We start from the raw sequence: 23,143 nt of genomic DNA, 5'->3' as shown, positions 1-23,143 counted from the left end.
ACTTTGTCAAGAACAGGTACTGGGATAGATGGAGGGAGTCTGTGCTGGGTCTCCAAGGGGATGCTCAGGAAAAGGTGGAGTCCAGGAGGAGTAGGGATTGCAAAGGCTGTGGCAAGGTACTGCTGGCTTGTGGCAGCTGGGTGTGTGGGTAAGGAGCTCCAGCAGAGACATGGTGGAGGTGGATGCTGGAGCAAGGTGAGAAACAGCCAATGATCCAGTTATTTCTGTGAAAGAGGATTCAATCCTTTTCCCCCGGCTGCTTTGGAGATGGGGACCAGTGAGCTCAGGAGACTGTCCCCTATGCAACTTGAAAGTGTTTAAAAGGGCTATAAGGCAGACCTTATCTCACAGTGCTGGTAACCCCAAGCAAGACAGACAGACAAAGAGTGGCAAGTGGGGACCCGCCACCTCCTATTTCGCTGAAGGGGAAGTGAGACAGAGGGAATAACCGTCTTGTGCAAAGTCATACGGGAAGTTCGTGCAAAGCACAGAGTTAAAGCCAAGCTGCATGAGGAGGGGTCTCTGAAAAAACAAGTGGTCAAGTCCAACTCTTCTTTTTAATTCCATTTCAGGTTAGCCCAAACTTTAACAAAAATCCATGTATTTTATATACAATTTAATATCATATTTATTTCTTTCCACCAAAGTAGAAAAAAAAAATGCTTGGCCTTGAACGAATTTTTTAACTGGATCCCAAACCTTCCCTCATATTTTCAGTGACACAAAGCGTTACCGGGACCCAGGTGCTGTTGACAAGAGCAGCAGAGCAGGGGGTGATACAGGGTCTGTCCTCTGGAAGCCAGAGCTGCAGACTCATGCACAAGACTCAGAAAATACTTTTTGCAAACCCTGACTCAATGGCTGGATGACTCCTGCCCTGTCAGGAATTAAGCGTACAGCTCAGTATTTCACACTTGTGTTTTTGTTTGGTTTTCCAATGAGCAGCTGAGGTGTAGGCAGCAGTCTGCATATGGAAGGTTAGCCAGAAAAAAAATTAATCATTGGGAATTATCAAGAGGCTTCAGTTGCTCTGTTTTTAAAAGCCCAGAGTGGATGTTTTTCCTCTTGGCCTCGTCATGTTTTCATAGCCACTTGGAAACTCAGCACTAGCATCATCTGCAGTGATCCAAGCTCCCCTGCTGCCAGCGCAGGATAGTTTCCTACTCTGCCTTCTTGATCGTTTTGTCCTGTGTAGTTTTAAATGACTCAAGCTATGGTGCTTCCTACCACTTCCCTTGGGAGACAAGTTTGCAGTCTAAATAGGCTATATGGTAGCAAATTTTCCTCCTATTCAGCTTAATTTCTTTCCCCTCGGTTTCATCCCGTAATGCCTATTCCAGACAGAGGCAATGTTGTTGGAGCAGGGGGAAGCAGCCAGAAGAGCTGGCAGGACTTGCGTCGGCACCCCTCGGTGATGGAAAGTGTGACTGCTTTTCGTAACACAGGTGCATTACTTGGGTGCGATGATAGGTCCTGGGCTGCTCCCGGCTACTGAGGGCTGTGACCGAGTGGTGGAGAGCCAGCAAAAGCCAAACCCCTCTGTTACCCTCTCCAGCATCACCGTAAGAAAGCAATATGGAGCAAAGCCAGGGCTTTCCCTACCACAGTCTTATTTCCTCTCCTTCCAACAGTTTCTTTTCATTTACTCAGGCAAAGGGAAGCAACTTCAGACCTGTGGTGTGCGTTGACCTTCTGGTTTTAATTACCTTCCTACTGTGAAGAAGTTTCTCATTCCTCACCATTTCAATCACAGCATCACCCTGTCCTCTGTCCTCCCAAGCACATCATCTAATCCCTTCCCTAAACTGCACACTCTGCTTTAAAAAAGTTAGTCTAGGTCACTTGTACAGGTTTCTAAAATATTTTAGCCTAGGGGAGGGGAAAGGAAAGGGTTTCTCTTCCTTCATTTCCTTGGCAGATTTCTGGTTTTAAAAAAAAGAGAGAGAGAAACTGTCTGAACTGAAACGGGGAGGGGGAAATCTTGCTTAGAGGTGGTTCTAAAAATGGAAGTTTTAAAGTAGGTTTCCTGCAAATTGTGTGTTATGTGCAGAAAGCGTGTCAGTGTGGTACAAAGGTGTTATTGGTATTGGATGGAGATGACCTCAATCAATGGCTTTGCCACTCACAACTAGTGCAAGCTTTTGAACAATCAGTAGTTGATTTAATATAATGCAATGTATTAGAATTTGTGTGCATTTATTATATTTACATATTGCTATCACATAGCGAGGAAAGCAGCCACGCCCTCTACCCCCATCTTAAATTAGACTCTTAGGCCTGGTTTTCCAGTGCTGGTGACAGACAAAGTCTGACGGCCACGGGGTAGGAAGGGAGAGGACTGCATAGAGGTATGGCTGCAGCCAGATCATACAGCCCCAAGCTGGCATGTCTCTGAGAGGTGGGTGCTGCCAGGGGAGCTACAGCTCTCTGGGTCCCCTCCAAGGGACCGATGTAAAGACTCGAGAGAGCTATGTAAAGACTTCACATAGGTCTTTGCAAATCACCATTTAGGGGAACATGTGCCGAGCAGAGCGAGCTTCTCATCACCAGCCCTTCGCTGAACTCTCCTGCTCCGAGGGAAGAGCGAGGTCCACCTTTCACAGAGCACATGCTCACGTGCCTGTGGTTTGGGTAAATGCACTGCTGGCTGTCTACGGTTTCGTGCTACAGCATAACCACCCCCGGCTGCCCTCCCCACCTCATGCCAGCGCCGACTGTCATAGAAATTGGCCGGCTACGGCTCCTGGTGCCTGCACATCTCCCCAGCCCTGGCACAGAGGCAGCAGCCCCTTCCAGAGGGACGTGGAGGAGAGCTGAGGACTTTAAATCCTAGAATTGATAGGGGTTTTCTGGAATCCTCCTAAATCACTAGGTGAACAAATGGGCTTTTGTTTTTCTGCCTTTTTTTTTTTTTTCTTTTTTGCAAGAGCATGGAAGTGGACCGAGGAGGGCACAGAGCATGAGAAACCGTTCTGCCCTTGTGCCCACAAGAGAAAAGAGGTCATCCTGCTAGCTGGTGAGAATCTCAGTGCAAAGCCCAAGCTGGAGCAGGCAGTAAAATCAGGATTTTAACTTCGGACATCTTCAGCTTGAGAGGAGTATTCTGTTTCAAGAGCTTAACATTGTGGAAATTGTCTTAGGTAGAAACAGAAAGCTGAAAGCTACAAAGTTGTGTTCAACTAGTTCAGCTAGTTCAGCTGTGTTAAAGGGAGAATGTGGGTCGAGGGGAGGGAGAGTAACCTGCTAAAACAAAACCACGTTTTTCGAGCTGCTTTACAAACGAGGCTGTGCAATGACAAGTTTCTTGTACCAAAGCAAGTTCGGTGTGTTGTCTAGTCTGGTCTAGGGAAGGATTGACACAACTAGAAGTGCTGAGGTTGTGCAGTAGCTTCATTCCAGGAGGAGTTGCCAGTGTCAAGGCAGGACTTCTGAGCATGATGTCAGGACACAGCTGCACAACATATTTGTGGACACATGCGCCCCTAAAATGCCCACAGGTACCAGACAAGCAGTGTGAAGAGGAACTGCCTTTCAGAAGTGAGACATGGGATAAATAACCATGTTATCTCGATGTCCAGTAAGTAACCCAGTGGGTATTTATTGTAAAATGTGATGATTTATTTTATTTTCTTCCCTTTTTTTTTTTTTCAGATGTGCAGACTAATTAAATTACTCAGAGAGGGCGAAAAAAATCAGTTTGATCTGACTTCAATTTGACTGAAGTCTGGAACTAAAAATGTGGTGCTTTGAAAGACAGAATAAGCAGTTTCCTGAGTCATAAATTGAGTCACACAGACCCCTAATGGTGTTTCCAGGACTGCAGACAAGCTGTTGCTCTTAAGACAAAAAGTAAAACCTTTAAAAATAAACTAGAGTTTGTGGCAGATTTCCAGGGAGATTTGTAATGTCCTGTGAGAGTCACTTCAAAGGTACCGATCCTGCCCCTGCGAGCCTGCGTCTTTACATGAAGCGGGCAAAGGGAAAGCTCTGGCAATGTGCAGATATGGGAGCTACATGACAATAATAGTGGGTTTGCATCCAGGGAAGCCCAACAGCAGAGTACTTTACCGAAAGCCTGCAGCGCGCTTAAAATTAAAGATGTTACTCCCTGAGAGGCTGATGGAATTAGCTGCTGCTGCTGCAAACACACAAACCCTCGCACATTTGCTTGTGCACGTAGTAATATAACCAAGCAAAACATCCCTGTACGTTAATCTGGCTCACTCTCCCGCAGGCTTTTCAACAACAGACAGAAGGTGATTGCTACCTGTCTGTCCAGCAGCCATTCCCAAATAAATAGAGAGCCCACACTGGACAAGGAGGAGAAGCCGTCACGGCTCCGGTGGGAATGGCATAAGGCACCTGAGCTCAATACAGCACATGTTTCAGGAATGACTGAGTGCCACAAACTGTCTGCTACATCAGGGAGCTCCTTTGTGGAATGAGTGGGCTGCTTCATATCCTAATCGTGAATTTGTTTGCTGGCAGTCCCAGCGGAGACTGGGCTGCCTGCGTGTTCTGCAGTGCCTCCTCTTACCTCTGAAGCTGGCCCTTGCGAAAGGAGATGCATTGTGGGGCAAGGCGAGTGGGAGAATTGTTTGCTTTCTCTCTTTTATGGATTAACTGAGGATCTTAGTCTCCACAGCTATCGGTGAGTCACCCTTCACAAGCAATAAATTCACACAGCCACAAAAATGCTGCTTTATATTAATGCTTTGGTGCCATTGTTGATGATTTCTTACTGCAACCTGTGCCAACACCGCAAACATTCATACTAACATGGGAGCTTCCAAGCCAGCTGATGGAAAATATTTAAGATAAGAAGAAGAAAAAAATTGCCAGAATGAACCTAGAGGCTCCATCTTTAATTAAAAAAAAAAACCCAAGCAAACCCAAAAAAACCAACCCTAGAGCAACTATCTTACATCTCTGACTTATCTATATTTTTTGAAGCAGATTTGGTCTTTGGTCTTGGCTGTAATTCTTTGCTGGTCATCATAATTAAACTCCAAGGCAGTGTGGGGGAGAGAGTGTCTCTATGACATAGAAGTAACCCACCACCTCATTCTGATTTCAGGTATGTCCCATGCGCTTTCCTTGAGATTATGGTAAGAATTTAGTCTACAGAGGATGCTCCAAAGCAGCACCTGAAATATTGTCCTTTGTGCTGCCTCATGCTCTGCTGTGTGTCCCACGGCACAAGCAGATCTTTAAGTCTTGCAGCTGATTCCCAAGCAAGGATGGCTCTAGACCTCCCCAGCCATGTGCTGCCTGTTACACCATGGTGTACCTTGCTGGGTGTCCAGTCCATGGTCCTTTCTGACCTCCCTCTTACCCTTTCACCACCACCCCATACTCTCCTCCCTTTTAGTTTCAGCAGGTCTGGTCTGATTATACACACATCTCTTAGAGTACCTACAGTGTCAGAATATCAAGTGTCAAATGCGGGTTGCCTTGGTTTTGTGCCTGGAAATAGAAATCCCAACTATACTGTAAGGGGTTTCATTTTACTTTCTTGAATACAGTACACCACTTTTTGGCAAGGGAGAACACATTTAGAGAAGAACAGACTATACACACGGATGTGGACCTGTCATAAAATTCATTTTAGTTTCCAGTTGAAATTACCCCTGCTAAAAAGATCTCATTACCGTGCGGTCTGACAGCATAAAATCCTGTAGAAGAAAAAGGCCACCACTGTGAGGCTGGGGAATGGAAAATGACTGTAGATAAACCAGAATCCGTGTTTGCTCTGTTTTCACGAAACTCCTCCCAACTGATACTGAAAATCCCATCTACTGTATGGCCTAGGGTATGGAGAGCGATCACAAGGTCACAATGCTGGCATCATTCATATGGATTTGGGGCATCCCGTGTAAGCGTATGCCTGGCTTTGCCCAGTGTGGTGTACCTAGTTGAACTCAGGGACATAGGAGTGGTTTCTGGCAGCTTTCACTCAAGATGAGGTTTGGGGCAAAAAAGCCGGAAAAGGAATTAGTTCCCAGGAGGCCCCATGGTTGTTGCTGTAGAGGAGGACCTGGATCACCCCTGCAGCCTTAATCAGCTATGAGTCTAGTTTTTATGAGCTGGATCAAGGATGCACGAGGTAAAGGTGCAGGGAGGTGCAGCCTGCCTCCCTTTCAAATCCGTGCTAAAGCCGGACGGGGCAGGCGGGCGGCCGCCCCAGCCCTGGGGCTGTGCGTGGTCACCTCCTGCCCTCTGGTGTGCAGCACCAAGAAAGGGCACGGGCAGCCCCGGGGCTGGGGGAGAGGCTGCCACCATGCAGGGTTTGGGATGCCCCATGGGATGCCCCATCCCCACAGCAGGCCACCGGCTCCTGCTGAAAATCTGGCATTCCCCCAGGTGGCCATAGTGGCTGTCTGGTATGTAACTGGCCATAGCACACATGCCCATCTCCAGCCATAGGACCTGGCAGAAACCCCCAGTTCAAGAAGCCCCAAAGGAAGGAGCGGCAGCAGAGTGCAATGGCCCAGCTGAACTTGCTGGCACCTAAAGCCTGAGTTTGCCACGGGATTTAGGAAACCATCCCAAAGATTTTTTTTGAATTTCGGCTGTATTTACGAGTCTGTCCCTAAATGCTTGTTTAAGTAAGTGCAGTCATTTACTGTATTTCAAGATGAAATTGTCAGTTCCTCTGTTTCAGTGCAGGACACCTCTTCTGGCTTCGCCGTTACTCTGTGAAACACTGCTTGTGCTTTCAGGAGGAAGATGTGCTTTTCCCTTTGCAATCACTTTTCCAAAACTCTCAGATTATTTAGGACAGAACTATTGTCCAAAGCAAACCTGGGGAGGATTTCCTGAACAATTTAGGACATTCTTTCCACACATGTCAAAAAAAAAAAAGGTTTGTTTTCTCTTTAGGTATGTTAACATATCAAATTAGGCCCTCCGTTATTTCCATGTCTATCTATGTCCCATAAATAGGATACGCCTGGAGTTCAGCATCTGTCATTTGCCTTCCCGAGCTGGCTGAGCTGCTTTGGGTGCAGTTAATGGCAGAGCCGTGGCCCTGGAGCTTACAAGAAACATTTTCATGTATATTCCTACCATCGTTGATGTCATGCAGCAGCACTCTTTCACAAGGGTGGTTGGTTTTTTTTTTCCTTTTCTTCTTTTTTCAAGAAAAAGAAATGGATGAGTCATGTCTTACAGGCAGCTCTTTCCCTTCTTGTTCACTCATCATCAAAGTGCAAATCATGGCTTAACTATGTGCAATTGTAAATTGGTTTGGCATAGTTATGTCTAGATCCACTGAGTTTCCCACTTGTGGGAGTCTCCCATTACCCTTTCTCCTCTCTGACTCACTTGCATGTGTACCAGTGATTTCACTACCAGCTGTCTAACTGCTCCAAAAGGTCTAAAATGGGATATATGTATATATTCCCTGAATCAGATATCTATCTCACTGCCATTTTGGCATTGTGTGCATAACCTAGGATACACCTCAGCCTATTGACATTTCACTCTTTTTAATATTAAACTTGGGTGCAGTAACTGCTTTTGCAGACTGGAAAAATAATTAGGACACATATTTCCAAAGAAGTGTGCGGAGCATTAGCCATGCGGTTCCTTTTGACTCTAGTGGAGGGTTCATATCTAAAGCCTTGTGCAATTGCTTTGGAAGTTTTAGGGGAATTTATTACATTGTTCACTGGTTGAGAGGTTATGTTATTGTTTTACTGGTAGCTGTAATCACCATAACGAAGTTAAGCCTTAGAAAAAGAAGGTCAGAAAACAAATGTCTTCTAGTCATTACACTAATGCTGTTAGATCAGTTTGTGCTGTTGAAAAAAACTTTGCATGTATGATAGGTTAATAACTATTTCAGATTTATGTCAGTCCTGCATGTCTGGAAGTTGCGCTCTAGATCTGCATGCCAGAAGACTGCAAGTTCCAAAAAACGCACAGGAAAAGGTGACTGCTGCTCTGGGTGACTTGTAAAGTAACAAGAAGTATGGGATGAGGCCCATCTCACCCAACTACCTAGCTCAAGTTAGTCTGTTCTCTCTTCTCTAGTTAATGGGGGGAGAGAGAGGGAGAGAGGCACCTCCATATAGGGTTTGTTCCCATCACAAGATAAGTCTCTAAGATAAGTAGGTTGAATCACCCTCTGGCAGTGCCTTCCTAACCTCCAGTGACTATAAAGGGAGCATAGTTTAGACTGGCTTAGACAAGACAAAGCTAAAATTAGGTGAGATGTATCCCACCCTAAGCTTTGCACCCAGACAAATTGCTCCTCAACAGCATGACTGGGGAATCTGAGACCAGTAGATTCGGATTGCTGACCATTTAGTTTCCATGCTCTGTTGTCCCTGGGCTACCATCTTGCTCTCTCAGAGAGAGAGCCCTACCCCACGGGGGTCATGGGAGTCCTTACTAAATTTGAATTGAGCCTATGGTGCTTCTTGATAAGTTACACGTGTAATTGTCCTTTCAACTGGGAAAACTGTGAAATGCGGGAAAACAGGATTTGAATAGGATGATCATAAGGATTTTTACCAGCGTTTTCCCCTGGCTTTTAAAAAAAGGAAACTTTGGCAAGGACGCAAAACCCTTGAAGATCAGTCCACCTTCTTTCTCTCTAATCTTATCTACCTCTTCTGCCCTGCAGGCGAAATGCATGGGATTCCACAGGCTGACAGTTCCTCCTTTAGTTCTAGGAAAGTACTTAATTATCTCAATCACTTCATAATTGACTCACTTCCACTACTCCAAGGAGATAGAGTTGGAGCGCTAAACCCCAAGGAGTATAACTGGGCAGCAAAAACTTGCCAGTTTCTGTAAGTGTGCTTCCAGGAAACCTATCTCTGTCCACCGCTTGGCTTTCTGACTTTTGTCCCCTCATTCCTGGCTACTATCTTTTGAATTGGTGCCCTTCTGAATTGCAGAATTGCTGTCAGCATGCAACTTTGGTTACAATTGGGACAGTTTGTTTTACAAACAAAAAAGTGACATTGGAGATGTGTCCCCTTCAGTGCCAACAGTCCTAGAAAGCATCTTGTTTGGATACTTTTCTCCCCTGCTTTCATAGAGCAGCTGCCATCAACAGGAGCATCACTGGTAGATGAAGCGTGAGCTGTCAGCACGTTGTCATCCATGTCTGCCAAAACGCTTATCTGAAATGAACACAATTCTTGGGCCTCCAGAACTGGGCTGGAGTTGTCACGAGACTGGGGTTGCCCGTGAGCTCCCCAGCGCTTCCCACATTGGGAGGGCTGGACCTGCCATGAGAACGGCCTGTGTCGAAGGATTTGGCACCTCCATCTTAAACCCTGGCCAGAGCTCCCCATCCAGAATCGTGCAAACAGTACGATCAACTTGTAAATCAGCTTAGTGGGACAGGCTCATTCACACAGTTAGGAAACCATTTCTCTGCACTTGCTATTTTTCCAATGTTACAGAACAAAACAAAACGTTCGTTGCATGGTGGGAATTGTAGGATTTTTTAGATCAAGGGAAGTTCAGAACTATTTATAAGATGTCAGCATTTCTAACGATGAAATAGATGTACAACCAATCCAAAAGTATCTGAATTCTCATAAATAGGCATTCTCATTTTTAAGATGCTAGTTTTAGGAAACCCTAGAAAAAAAGGAATGGATTTATCATCAATTAATCAACACACTATAAAAATGTCTAGTCAATTAGCTATATCTATATAATTAAGTGTGGTGGACTATAGCAATTAACCACACCACTCTGGAAACTATGTATTTTCACCCTGAATTTTTTAAAATTATTTCCTTAGTTGGCTGGTGGCTGTTCTTTTAGCTTCGACATTGCAATAGGAAGACATATAGCGTAAACTCAAATTTATTTTTATGTGCATGTTGAGATGATTGCGGTAGCTATTTGAGGAGTCAGCCATTTGCTACAAAGTACAGTCTGAAATTACCGTATATTCTGCAGTAAAGCAGGTATGAGATAGAAGTGCTGCCCTGGAAACTGCCTAGTTGTTTTATTCATTCTCTTATCCTGTAATAGCTTTAGCCCCTCTCCCCCCATGCCAAATCCTGTTTGCAGAGGAAATATCAGAGGGGTAACTAAGGAATGAATTTACACCACATTTTGAAGGTGAAGCAAACTACCCTGCCCTGATGTCCACTGAGAGTATCCACAAGAAGTAATTAGTCTGAAATAACTTGTGCACTGTAAGTGCATGTTCTTGATTACATTGAAGTTCTTATACAAAGTCTGAGACATGTTTAAAGCAAGCCAATGGCAGAGGTTTATAAAGATAATCGTGTAGTTATCTACAATTTTTTGGTGCTTTCCAGTGTACCCTTGTGCTTTGCGATATGATCTCATAAACCAGACCCAAAATGCATTTCTATTAGTTCAAGCTCATTAGCAGAGTGACTACAGTGTATATATTAATAGCCTACTGGCTACCAAGGAGACTGACTAACCAATTGTGCCGGTCCATAGAAAACAGAAGATTTTTTTGTGACCAGCCATTTCTTTTGAAGGAAAGGAAGAAGTCTGAGTCATCTGGATTTCCTTGATCAGTCCATCTCAGTGAGTAGTACAGGGCGAATTTTGTAAAGCTTATGGTTTTCATACCCAAAAGAGTCTGTGTTAAATAATTATTTTAGACTCCAGATGTTTTGAATTTTCTTTGTATTTATAAAAATAAAAAAATCCCTTGATGCTTAATGAGAGCAGATAAAGCTTTCTTAACACTTTTGAAAATGATTAAAAGGCTTTTGGATGCACCCTCCTTTGTTATAGGAAATTAGTGGAATTTACTCAGCTTTTACCCAGATACATCAGAACAAGTTTTTGGCTGAAGTTCCACTTGCTTTCCAGGTCAAGATGAAGGGTTTTGCTGTGCCTTTATGAGCTAAATCCCTCTCCCTTAGCTGCTACCTCTGTCCTTACATGATACCCTAGCAGCTGGAGAGAGGCGAAACACTCAGACTGGCTGCTTCCTGAATTAAAGGCTGGCAGAAGAAGGCTTTCAGTGAAGGACTCCTGTCTCTGACAGCTGCTGGACGTCTGATTTATAAGCGAGCCTGCCTACTTGGCCAGTCTTGCCGTGAGCAGAGAAGAGTGTAGGGACAGTGGCATGTGTGGGACGGAGATATTGAGTTTCTTGGTTGGGAAACAGGCTCCCTTCTGGACATCTCTGCTCAATGTTTTAGTGCAGCTTTACAGATTGAGAGAAGACTCTGCAGGAGGGTTTGATGTTCAATAAGCGGGGTGATGTGAAGGCAGCTCTTTGGCTTCTCTTTTGAAAAGGGTCTTGATCCTCATGGGGCTTCACCTGGTGAGGATCGCTCTTGCTGAGCGCGACTGAGCTGACATTGGTGGTGCGAAGATGTGACACCTTTCCTTCCTTCTGAACCGAGTGGGAAGGACGGCAGTCAGGGGCCTTGAGGGGGTTTCTGCTAGGAGTAGATGCTGGTGTTGGAGCCAGATATTTGTTTGCTGTAATCCTGTTTGTTTACAAATACTGTGCGAAGCCTTGTTTCCCTGAATGCAGCAAGAATCAAACAGACGATGGTTTCTTTGATGGTCTCAGCCCAACCAGTGTTTAAAGCTCTCATGGGTTTTTTCTTTTGCGGCACCATGCTATCGCTCCGTCTCCCATAGTCCCTCCTCTGTTGGCTTTCGGCTCCTCTTATTTCAACCCTAAAGGAATTGACTGCTGTCTTCACGTTTATCCCAAACGAAAGGTTACTCCCAAGCCCTTTGGCGACCAAAGCTCTTGACTGTTGGGTTGTGGTGCCCTGCTCAGATCTGCTGCTGCACAGCCCCACGTTGGCTTTTCCCTGCTCTCAGCTGGCTGAAGTCAACTCTGGCCAGGGGAGCCATAGGTCCACGTTAACTGGCCTGGGGCTATATGTCCCACCAAGGGGCTGAGGATGCCTCTCAAATACTTCTGGGCCGGAGCAGGTTCATGTTCGGGCTGCCCCGAGCAGGGGCAGAGGAATGGGGTCTGTCTGCATACGGGTCGTGTAGATGTTCTCCTTAGTTATGCCAAAAAGCAAGTGATTTTGCAAACAACTTGTTAAGAGAATTTCTTGAGCAGCAGCGTCTTTTTTGTTTTCACTAAATGGAGTTATTTGCTGGCAATTATTTCAGACCGGAATAGCTGGAGACTGTAGAGTTGTATTTGCATTTTTGTTCGAGTGCCTGCACATGTACTGCACACTGTGTTCCTTGTGAGGCAGTCATTTATTGTCCAAAAAGCTTTGCTTTCCACATCCAAGCACTAGAGCAGGAACCTCACAGGCTGACCTAGGTTTGGAGAACAAAAACTGAATGGCCGTGCTGATGTAGAGCCAAACTTTATTATTATTAAATTATTATATTATGCAAACAAGCCCTAAACCTTCTGTAAAGTGGTTGTTTCTTCCTCTTCTCTATTGCTTTCCCTTAAGATTGCATGCCAGTCAGACTGAAATATGGTCTTAGTTCAGCACCAGAAAGCTGCCTCAGTGGTCCCTGAAGGATATTCCCCCTCTTACACGTCTGAAGGTGGATCTCCTACCCAGCATCTCGCTGTGCTGCTCTCAAGAGCTGTTGAGCTGCAGTTCATGGACTCTGTTCAGGAATCAGACATTTCAGTTATTCCCTGACATTGTCTTTAATAAGTGGTCCTTTACAAGCCTGACACTGAGCTCCTGGTTTGAGCGGCTGCTAGGCATGGATCTCACTGAAACTCCACACAAAACACTGGTTTCTGAAATAAAATGCCTAACTAGAGTGCTACCTACTCATTCTCTAGGAATCCCAGAGTAGAAAAGTCTCCTAAAGACTGCAGTACGTTTTTTTCTCTTAGCTAGCACGGAAAATGCAGTGTAATCTATGTCAAATAGCATTTACTGGTGGTAGCCAGTGCCAGTTTTAAAGGCAGCAAGAAATGACCCAGAAAAAAGGTCTTCAACTAGGGCTCGTGCAAGAGAGTCTTCCATAGGAAGAGATTTGAGACCAGCAAGGCTCTAACAAGCTGGAAAGCAAATATCCAAAGCTTGGTGGGAAGATTAAATCAAGAGCAAAATTCTAGCAAAAAGTCATAAGCAAACGGGAGCAGTGGTTGCAGCATGTGTTAGAGTGCAAGCACTCCTTGCTTTGGTTTGGTTCTGATTTGTTTCGATGGGAGGGTTCAGCAGAAATATTCAGCTTGCTGTGAAAGCGACATATTCTCAGACGAACTGGGTCCCCAAATCTTTTTTAGATTCAACTCTTTCGAAGAAAGGGAATGGGAATTCCCTCCTCTGGTGTGGGAGTTTCCAAAGGCAATCCCCCACCCCTCGGTCATCAGCCGGCGATGCACCCGCCAGGCTGGAAGTCAGAACTCGATATTTTTTTGGAAGGAGTCAGCTCCTAACCTGAGCTCCCACATCCAGAAATAAACATTTATATTGATCTGTATCCAAAGTACATTCCTATGACATCAAATCAGCACCTTCCAGCTCGTCGGCCTGACAAAGTGCGGCATTTACGACTCCCCAGTGAAACGCGGAGAGGGACTGCGGCTCGGGGGGTGTCGTCTGAGCAGCATCACGTCGCGCAGCCCGGCAGGGTGTGGTGGGACCGGTGAGAGCAGAAGTGCTTGGTGTCAGCTGCTAGTGCTTATTTTCCAGGAGGATAACCTCAAAACCCATCAACTAAATCACAGCAACCTCAACCTCCAGCTTTTTCCCCTGTCCCCTCTCTCTGCAGCTCCCATATTCCCGGGGTTTAACAGAAGTTTTAGATGAGGTTTGGTTTCAGCATCGCTGTTTTGGGGTGGGTTTTTTTACTGTCCTTTGTTCCTTCCTTTGGGAGCCCACAGCAGGACAACCTTGGGAGCAGCTAAGCCAGCCTGCAGGTCACCGGGGCTGCCGTCTGGCACGCCAGCCCTCCCTGCCCTGCGAGAAGGCTGCCATCTGAAACGGTAGGGACACGGGCTGCAGGCGCGGAGCAGACTAAACGGGATTTAATTCAATCTTTAGGCGGCGGTTCACTGAACAAAGACCTGACTGTGCCTGGCCTGGCCCTCCCTCAGCAGGGAGCCTGCGGGACAGTCAGCCTGGACTAAACAAAATTTGCCAGTCTGGCACTGATTGAAGTTCAAAGCCCCACGAAGGCCAGGAGCAGCGGGCAGGGTCACTTTGCTGTAGCGGGGCGGTAGGGCAAATGCTGTGGGACCTGTGCCATCGAGCCTGGTTTACCTGCTGTAGGCACTGCACATCAGAAAATGTTAATTCTGTAGGAATAATTGCATCCCTCCTAAACACACTTGACCACCAAAAATGTGGCAAGTAGCTTGCAGCTTACTGCAGGTTATTCCCAGCACAAAGAGATCACCCATCATCTATCATCACCTCAACCCACTTGTTTTCACTGCCTGCAGTCTGCCTTACCTGTGACTACCCTAAAAGTAATCTGGGGTTTTACAGGTTTTTAAATTTGTTTTAATTTTATTTTTTGAAACGCCTGTGATTTCTGACAGCTTGCGGGGTTGGCTGAGCAGCTGCAGCCCCTTCTCGTGGGGTGACCAGTTGCAGTATTATTGCCCCACGTCCTGTGTGTCTCCCAGCGCTGTCCCTGACAGGGGACAGAGCAGCACTGCCTGCACCTGAAGGACATTTCTCTCACTTCTCCCACCAAGAGAATGGCATTTTTCCCACCCGGGAGCCCTGATCCCACCTCCTGTGCCCCTGGACACAAACAGCAAAAGGCAACGGGGCGCAAGGCAGCCGGTCTGGGGACTTCACACACATCATTTGCTACCAGTTGCAAGCTCCTTCTCTGCGTGCCAGGGACAGTGCTGGGGGCAGGAGGAGAAAGCAGTCCATGCACCTGTGATATGGCCACCGAGGTATTCAGGCCAGTCCTGGTTTTCCCATCTCCCTGATGTGGGCTGTGATAAGGCTACGCTGGCTTTCCGACCTCTCCCTCTGGATGTGGTGCCCTGAAAGAGTCTTTCCATGGGCCGGAGCGGACTTCTGCACAGAGCTTGCTTGTACTTACAAGGTAGCAGAGCAAATAAACTCTGTTGGTACAAAGCTACGCCTGTAAATTTTTCCTCTCTTTAGGCTTTTTCTTCTCTTCCTACATTTTTTCCTCCTCCTTTCTATGAATGCATTGTTGCTGCCTTGCAGCAAGCTGGCCAAAAGGATCCTTCACAGCCAAGCCTTTTCTACCCGAAATCTGAGGCTCGGCGCTCACTGCCAGCTGGTAGCCGACATCGTTTCGACACACATACTCTTGGTAGAAAAGACTAATCAGTGGCGTAAAAGTACGCATTTCCTTCCCTCCTAATCAGAGCAGTTTTATTCTGTGCATGTATCTTAGCCTCGTGCTGTGGAATATACAAAATTTAAGACACTAGCTACCCCCTGTTTAAATGTCGTGCCGCTCCACAACATCGGGATGAGTAACCAAACTGAATCCTGAATCCTGCCCACCCGGGCTGCATCACATGTGAGCCTCATTAAGGACATTTAAGCAGTCAGTCAGTCAATCACGAGAGAAAATAAAACTAAATGAATGGCAACAACCACACTGGGGAGAATTATGCACGCTAATAATGGTGTCAGCACTTGCTGCTGGAGCGCTATTAATGTGCAAAAGCGTTGTCTGTGCTCGATTAGAGCGTAATCCTGTCCCAGCCAGGGGTCCTGGCTGGTGCCGTTGGCAGTGTGTTTGCCGGGGCCCAGATGTGCTGGCCTGGGGCTGCACTGCAGGACCCGCTCCCTCCCGCAGCCCTCCTCCAGGCTGAGGGAAGGAGGGACAGCAAGCAACGGGACGGAGGCATTTTATTTTGGGTGCTGGGATCAATGGTTAGCAGATCCCATACAATTCCAGTTTGGTATCCTCTATGACTTGTGCCATGCTCGGGAGGGGATTGCGTCGAGCTGGCCAGGTTGCAGAGCACCTAGTCACAGTGGTGGAGGGGACCTCAGCTCCTCCAAAGTCATCCCCTCCAGAGGCTGGTGCCAAGCTGGTGGTCACCGACGGGATCCTCCCCGTCACAGCTGAGCAGCAGGGCTGCCCGCGAGGGCTGGGTCCTGGAGGCTCTGGGCTGTGCAGTCACCCGTCTGTGGGCATTAATTCTGCTGGCGTTGCTCTTTGTCCTCACCTAGCTCTCCAAATTGTGTCCAGAGGGTAGATGATGTCTGGTCTAAATAAATATGCTGGAGAGGCTGAGTTTCCTGCCTCCTTCTCCCCCTCCTAGCACATCTGTGCCGGAAGAAACCTAATTTAAGCCCTGCGTCTCTGGCACAAACAAACGAGAGCTCCAAGCCCTCAGAAAGAGCAGACTATTCTTGCTTTCTTAATATCTTCTTAATTCTTGCTCTTCCTTGTGGTTTTGGGTCTCACTACATTTGACAAGGCAGGCAACAATCATGCTTTGAAATTATTTTTATTTGGTAGGCTGGAGTAGTCTCTGAGTTGAACTCTGCTGTGTCAGCAGCTTAATGTCCTGCCATTTTGGATTTGTTTATTTGTTCAGAGGTCGTGAGAACCCCTCCAGCCCATGCATCCATCAGTGAGCTTGCCGTGGTTTGTAGTGGGTTTATCTCAATCTGCAGAAAATGTAGCAGTGCATTGGTGAGTCATAAAGGGCTCAGTCCTGCAAAAGCACATGTTTAAGCACATGTTTAACTTTCAGCACGTTATTATATCTCACAGAAGTCAACGGGACGACTCACTTTCTTAAAGTCAGGCTTGTTCTTAAGCACTGCTGAGGGCTGGAGTCAGAAAGCTCAACACCTCGCAGGAGCGAGCCCATAATGATTTTCTTTTCTTGCCTGCATAAGTCACGTTCCTGAAAACACGCTCTAAAGGATCAAGTTCTGCTACTGTTGAATAGCACATATTCACAGATAGTCTGGTTTTAATCAATCGGTGGATGACTTTGAGCAAATAAGATCCCCCTTCCTATAACTCAATTTCCCATGTGTAAAGTAGAGATAATGATACTTGCCTTGTTTGCAGAACACTTAAAGATTTACTGAGAATTCACGCCAAGAGAGAAAGGTTCTGTATGTGGCTCTGAATAAATCAATATTAACACATTCTCACACCGGTGAATGCAGAATAGGGGCTGGGAAGGTATTTTTTGGTTTTATGCAGTTGCCGGCTCTCAGCTGTAGGCAATCTTTTCATGAGAAGATTGGAGAGAGACAGACCGAAGTTTTGCAGTGTATCTTTTAGTACAAGAGTCACAGCCTTAGGGAAATAGCTTCTCATTCTCCCTACGTTCATACATGTTAAGGCTATTACAAGGTGCCTAAGCAGCAAAATTTAGGCTTGGTGTAAAAGAGAAACATTTATGTTTGTGACATCCCTTTTCCTAGGAGAATAAAATCTGTAAGCGATAGCATTCCTGCCACTCTTGGAGGCAGATCTCTGCACATAAAATCTGGATTTCCTGGTGACTCGAAGGCGGTTGAAGGTATTTCCTACCTTCACCTAAATGAGGCAGGATGACATTGTGCCAGGTGCTAGGATGGAAGCACGTTGACTTGTCCTAGCTAAAGATCTAACTCTTTACATTTAATTGTAAAGATTGTAAGTGAAAGGAAAAGCTACCTATGAAGTGTATTTTTAAAATGGTGTTGAAAGGATGACATTGCCTCTATGTGATCTCATGAGTTGGCCGTTGACATTTCCCAGCAAAATTCACCTTCACATCTTTCTAATGACAATCACATCTTATTGTTTAACCTTTTGGCTACATTTAATCCAAAAGTTTCTGATGTATTCACCTTTCACTTTCTATTTTTGAGTCTTCAGTTATTAGCATATGGATAATTTTGGGTTTCCAACCCTGCAGATATAACGTTGGTTGACTCTTAAACCTGTAAGTCCAGTTTCTGCATTTTCCACATCTTTGTGTTTTCTTTTCAGTGGAGATTTTGTGTGCCATGTAAAACAAAGTGATTATTCCATCCAAATCTTTGGAAAATTCTGTTCTTTGGCACAGTGCTGTGTTGTCTGATACTTTTTTTTTTTTTTTTTTTTGAGTTTTAAATTTCTGGAAGGGAAACCCTTCCTATGAGGAGACTTAAGTTTCCATCAGTCATGAGAAAAACTGTTCCCTCTGGAATATTAGAGGTAAGCTTGGAAGACAACATTAAACAGAAATAAAATTCCAGATTGCTTCATTTTGAATTTCAGCCCTGTTTCTTTGGAGGGGTTATTGTTTCCAGAAAACACCTTGTTTTTTAAATTTTCTTGGCCTTTTCAAGTTTAGTGCATTGACTGTAGCAGCCAAGACTTTTGGATATGCAGCAGACGAGAGAAATGTACAGCATGTGTCAATAGATAAATATACATGTGTGTGTTATACAGGACATAAAACGTTGTGTTGTTGCTGCTATAAACGCAAAACAATCTTGAAATGTTGCAACACTGGCTTTCCCTCTCAGCTGTTTTGCTTTGACCAAGAGAGGATTGGGGATTCTTGCAGAAAGTTGTTTTGCAGATAACTTGTGAGACATATTTAGAAAAGTTTCATGTAAGTTCTCTGCCACTTTCATGGTTTGGATGAGCCTATGTTCTCCCTACAGTTTCTGAACTCTGCTCCTACATCCATAACACTTAGTTCAGGCATATTCATTCAGATTTCTTTTCAATGATTCTGCAAATTACGTTCTGATCTTTCTTAAGACTAACCTTAATTCCCTTGATCCCTGAGCTGCAGGCAAAAGTTTCTGTTCTGATAAACAGGCAGTGATGTGTAGCTATCAGTGACTACATGCTGTCTAATTGAATAAATGTTGAAGCCTGCATTCTTCTTACAAGGACTGACAGGGTTACGAATTACTCTTGGGGATAGGTGTCCCTAAATAAGTATTTCATGATGACACCAGAGTCTTGATTCTGTTGCCCATGCATAGACATCTGAGATGCCCTGGGGTTTTCCAGATGGCCTCCAGTTGCTGCTTGGCATGGCTCCCCTCTGGCATGGGTTCTCCATGAGTCACCTGGGATGTCTGCTGTCACCAGGTAGACATCCTGGACTCCTTAAGGCATCTCAAAGGGCACTAGATACCTAGGGGGGGTATCTGAATCCACTCCTAGTAGTCCAACACAATTATCTGCTCTCTGCCAAAGACTTCCTAGAGATACGAGATTCAAAGAAAGAGCTGTCCTCAAGCAAAGACACATTTCTGTGGTAGATCACCCAAGAACGGGGTTTGTGGCATGGGAAAATGCCAGCCATCCTTACTTCTCCAGATATCATGGGACATTTCACGCTGTTTCGGAACAGCTTTTCTCTCTGCAGCTCTGAAGTCACTGTGAAATACCAAACAACATAGAGAGGGCACTGTATGGCTTCCTTTATGCAACTGATTCCTAAATATTTGCTTTGGAAGAAAACAGCCTTGTTGTTTAGTATAAATGAAAATGTAATTTACTTCTCCTTTGATCAAGCTGAAGCCAGTCACATGACAGGAGCGCCGCTAACGCACGCTGTGTATCTGCTTTTGTCTATTCCCACTAGGCAAGCAGAGATTGCTTTCAGTAGCGAGGCATCCTAGCGCTTGGGCGTGGTACAGAGGAGGGTTCAAGTAATGAGCAAGCTCTCATTTCTCTCAGAAGACCTGGCAGAAGGCCCCGTCTGTTCTTTAATTACATTTCAACAGCTGTTTTTTATATATTTGTGTTTCCTTATTCAAACGTGGCTTATGAAAAAAAAGAAGGAAAAAAAAAGCAAATGATGAGCATGCTTTTAACCAAGAAACACAAAACTCTGCAACAGAAGAAGCTGTCATGGACTAGCCAAAATCTTTCCAAGAAAAATTATTTCCTTCCCAGACCCACATCAGTGTTGATGCCACTATGGATGAGGTGGAAAGAAAACAGAACAGGTTGGGACTGCATTAAGAGCAAAGGCTATAATCCATATTGACTTGCAAAGAATCAAACATTGTTAGTTATCGGTCAGTCATCCTGACAGCGAAGTAACAGCCCCGCATGACACAGGGTGAATGGAGAAGAACAACTTTCCAGGTCGTTCCAGGGAGCCTTCGTCCTTAACCAGCAGCTCCCAGATCTCAGCTGTAGAGCTGTGTTTGGTTTCAGGGCAGCGATTTGCAGTACTCTTACCCATGTATGCACACCCCTTCCCCCAGACATCTGCATCCAGCTCAGGAAAGCCATGGTGGGAAGGGAAGCTATGGCTGTGAACATCATCTCTGCCTGCAAGGGCTGTCCCAGCCACCGGAGTCCACGAGCCATTTCCCCTCAAGGCTGATGCCAGCCCATCTGCCAAGAGGTGTGAAGACCCCTCCAGAAGACTTCTTCAAGATCAGTCTCTGGTCTTCTCCCCATTAGTTTAGCTGACATGAGCTAATGGGAAGGTTTCCCTACTGTGATAAGATGATTGTCTCTGCTCCAGCAAGGGTGAAACAGAAAGAGTTCATGCAAACCCCAATGTGCAGAGGCAGACTTTTTGATTACTGAAAAGGAAAAGAAAGGTTTGTCTTCCTTGGGCAAGCTCAGACTCTATCCTAAAGAGCGAGATTGCTTTTTATATCTTTGTTGATGCATGAGAGGTTGTCTTGATCTGTACATCGTGTCTGGCTTGTCCCTTCTTCACTGCCCAAAGTTGTAAAAATAGGCATGTGGGGATGACACCAAAGGGTCATCTTGTCTCCAGCAATGGTCAGTAGCATATGGTTAAGGAAGGTATGTAGGACTTGCGTATAAACTGTTGTGCTTAGTAGACAGTAACAGACCTTTACTTCCATGGGTTCATCAAACTTGTTCTTTGTGAACATGTTTAAACCCCTTTGAATTCATTTCTAATTTGGCCTCTACAGCATCCTGTGTCATAAGTTCCATGATTTAACTAAAAGCCGTGTGAAAAAGTCCTTCCTTAGCTGGTTACAAAAATGCGATCTGAAAATTTTTTGTTCTTGTGCAATGAGAAATAGTGAATAATTGCTGCCTTCACCTTTTTCACTCTATTTATGATTTCATACACCTCTTTCATACTTTTTCTACCACCACAAACACATGCTGAATCTTTTCTGGTCACCAAGAGGAGGAGAAAATGGAATGCAAAAACATCTGGAATACGAGTGGCTACATGCCATCTAGTTAAAGCAAGATGGTTGTCCATAACTATTTGTGTACGCATCTGTGTAAAGGGAAATTATAAAAATAAGAAGGCTCTGTTATCTTTGTTGGTTATGAAGACAGAGCAAAGAAACAATATATTTAAACTCCAGTGAGACTAGGTAGGCAAAACAGGAGGACAAAAAGTTCTAGCCTCTGTTTCCAAAAAGGCTAGCTGTGGAACAAGTTTAGGACCAAGACAGCCAAGTTCAGACTAGATGTTTCCTACTGAGGAATGTGGTGGATAATAATAAAGTCCATTAGAAGTGGCTTCCAGCCCAAAGGGGATAATAAATGCAAGAGTATGGTTGTCTCCTGAAAACAAAGCTGGTACTGCCCTCAGAAACACAGCTGTTAATGAAATGCATCAAAACTAAACACTTCTTAGAAACAAATGTGCCAAAGTGTCAGGATCAGCTGGTGAAAAATAAGTACAGGCATTAAAATCAAGTGCATTTCTTGCAGGAGGTAAGCGAGTAACCTTGTCTTCAGAAGAGCCTAATATGAAATCTCTCAGAAATATTTGCCTCTGGTTTTGTTTAAAGGGATATGCTTAAGCACAGTTAACTTACAGTTCTTTGCTTTTGTTTGCACAAGTGAAAGCAACATATGTTATTTTATGAACTGCCAGACATTAGGGCAGAGAAATGAGCTCTGCCCCCACGGTGCAGAGTGGAAGGGGTTCCAGTGCTTACCAGTGTTACCAAAAGTACTCCTGAAGAAACATGAAGGGAAGGGCAACCACTTTCAAGGTACCTCCTATCTCATTCAGTGCACAAATCCCACCCCAACCTTAAAATACCCAGAACCTAAAATGCTGCAACCTAGAGAAAGGGTCCCAAGGAGGTGAGGATGAAGGCCTCAGCATTTATAAGGTATCACAGTGCTATAGCTGCTATAGTTCATCTTGGGTGTTTTCAGATTAATTTCTATAACAGATTGTTCGTCCCTGCAAAAATATCCAAATATCCAAAGCAGATTTGGATCTGAACATTGTAAACTGCTCATTCAAAATAACTCTAATGGATTGCTTTTGCTAACTTAGCATGACACCAACCTTTGGACTTTCTTTCAGTTCTCATTCCTTTTTAGCTTATTTGTGGAAACTTATAATTAGATTTTCCTTTTCCTCCTTCTCCCCCCACCCCAGCTGATAAAGTGCCATAAATCCTGGACATCATCCATGAGTGCAGTCATTTATGAATTTTGCTATTTTTTGCACATTGCACCATATGTAAGACAAACTAACTTAGAGGCACAGTTTCTTATTCCTGGCATGCAGGAGAGTCACTGAGAGATATCATATGGTCTCCTGGCAAAAGTACAAAGTGGCTCTTGTTGTTTGATCTACTGTCTTAAACTTAAATGCAAAATCTGATAATTGGGTCAGGCAGGAGAAGAACCTTACTAATAAAGCTCTTTTCATTTCCTTTTCCTATATTTCCTCTTTTCATCTTTTCTTTCTCCCTTTCTTGGTTGGTCCGAGGAGCTGGAATCAGCTGTTAGCAAAAGGGTTAGCAGTGGAGCTCGGCTTGTGGAATTTCATCTTCTCCCCAAAATCCCCTTCTGTCTGTCATCCTTCAGCCTACGCCGTTCTCTCAGCTGCCCTGCAGTGGATTCGCTTGCTCTCCTGGACTTGCTGTGAATGTTTTCTCAGAAATATCTCAGTCTTTACAAAACCTGAATTGTTGAATGCGTGGTAAACATTCTCCAAAATCTCCACCTCTTTAAAAACAAAAATCGTCTAGGAATCTCTTTTTCACCTGGGAATCTCTTTCATGCTATTTTTAACAAAGGCAGGGGTTTGTACTCCTGAGGATACACAAGCTAAACGGACACTGAACTTTCTTTGCAAGCTGAACGTCTCCATAATATAAGAAGCTGAGACCTGAGCACTCACTCAGCTGAGTGATTTTTTAAGCAGCAATAGAGCACTTTTGTTCTCTGCTAGGAATAGCACAGCAGGAACATTTCATGGTCGGTTTAATGAATGGAATTAGATACTTGATGGTTGCCCACGTAATTAGATTGGCTGTACTTTCCCTCCATGATT

General features: G+C 44.9%; 1 protein-coding gene across 4 annotated transcripts in view; it reads left to right on the top strand.

The window, feature by feature from the left end:
- The window catches only part of RUNX1 (RUNX family transcription factor 1), a 174,212-nt gene that overhangs the window by 28,882 nt on the left and 122,187 nt on the right, over positions 1 to 23,143 (top strand). Inside the window, exons 2-3 of one of the 4 annotated variants that reach the window (XM_075172235.1) lie at positions 4,235 to 4,651; positions 4,957 to 5,077. The exons of 1 other annotated variant lie outside the window; for it this stretch is intronic. The gene's annotated coding sequence lies outside the window, so the exon portion shown is untranslated. Of the gene's footprint in view, positions 1 to 4,234; positions 4,652 to 4,956; positions 5,078 to 10,449; positions 10,540 to 23,143 lie in introns of all 4 variants that reach the window. 2 more of the 4 variants (XM_075172256.1, XM_075172246.1) reach the window with 2 other exon arrangements.

Source organism: Calonectris borealis, chromosome 1, assembly GCF_964195595.1.
Source record: "Calonectris borealis chromosome 1, bCalBor7.hap1.2, whole genome shotgun sequence".
Taxonomy (NCBI): Eukaryota; Metazoa; Chordata; class Aves; order Procellariiformes; family Procellariidae; genus Calonectris; species Calonectris borealis.
The sequence above is the reverse complement of the archived record's forward strand: the minus strand, read 5'-3'. Positions and strand labels throughout refer to the sequence as shown.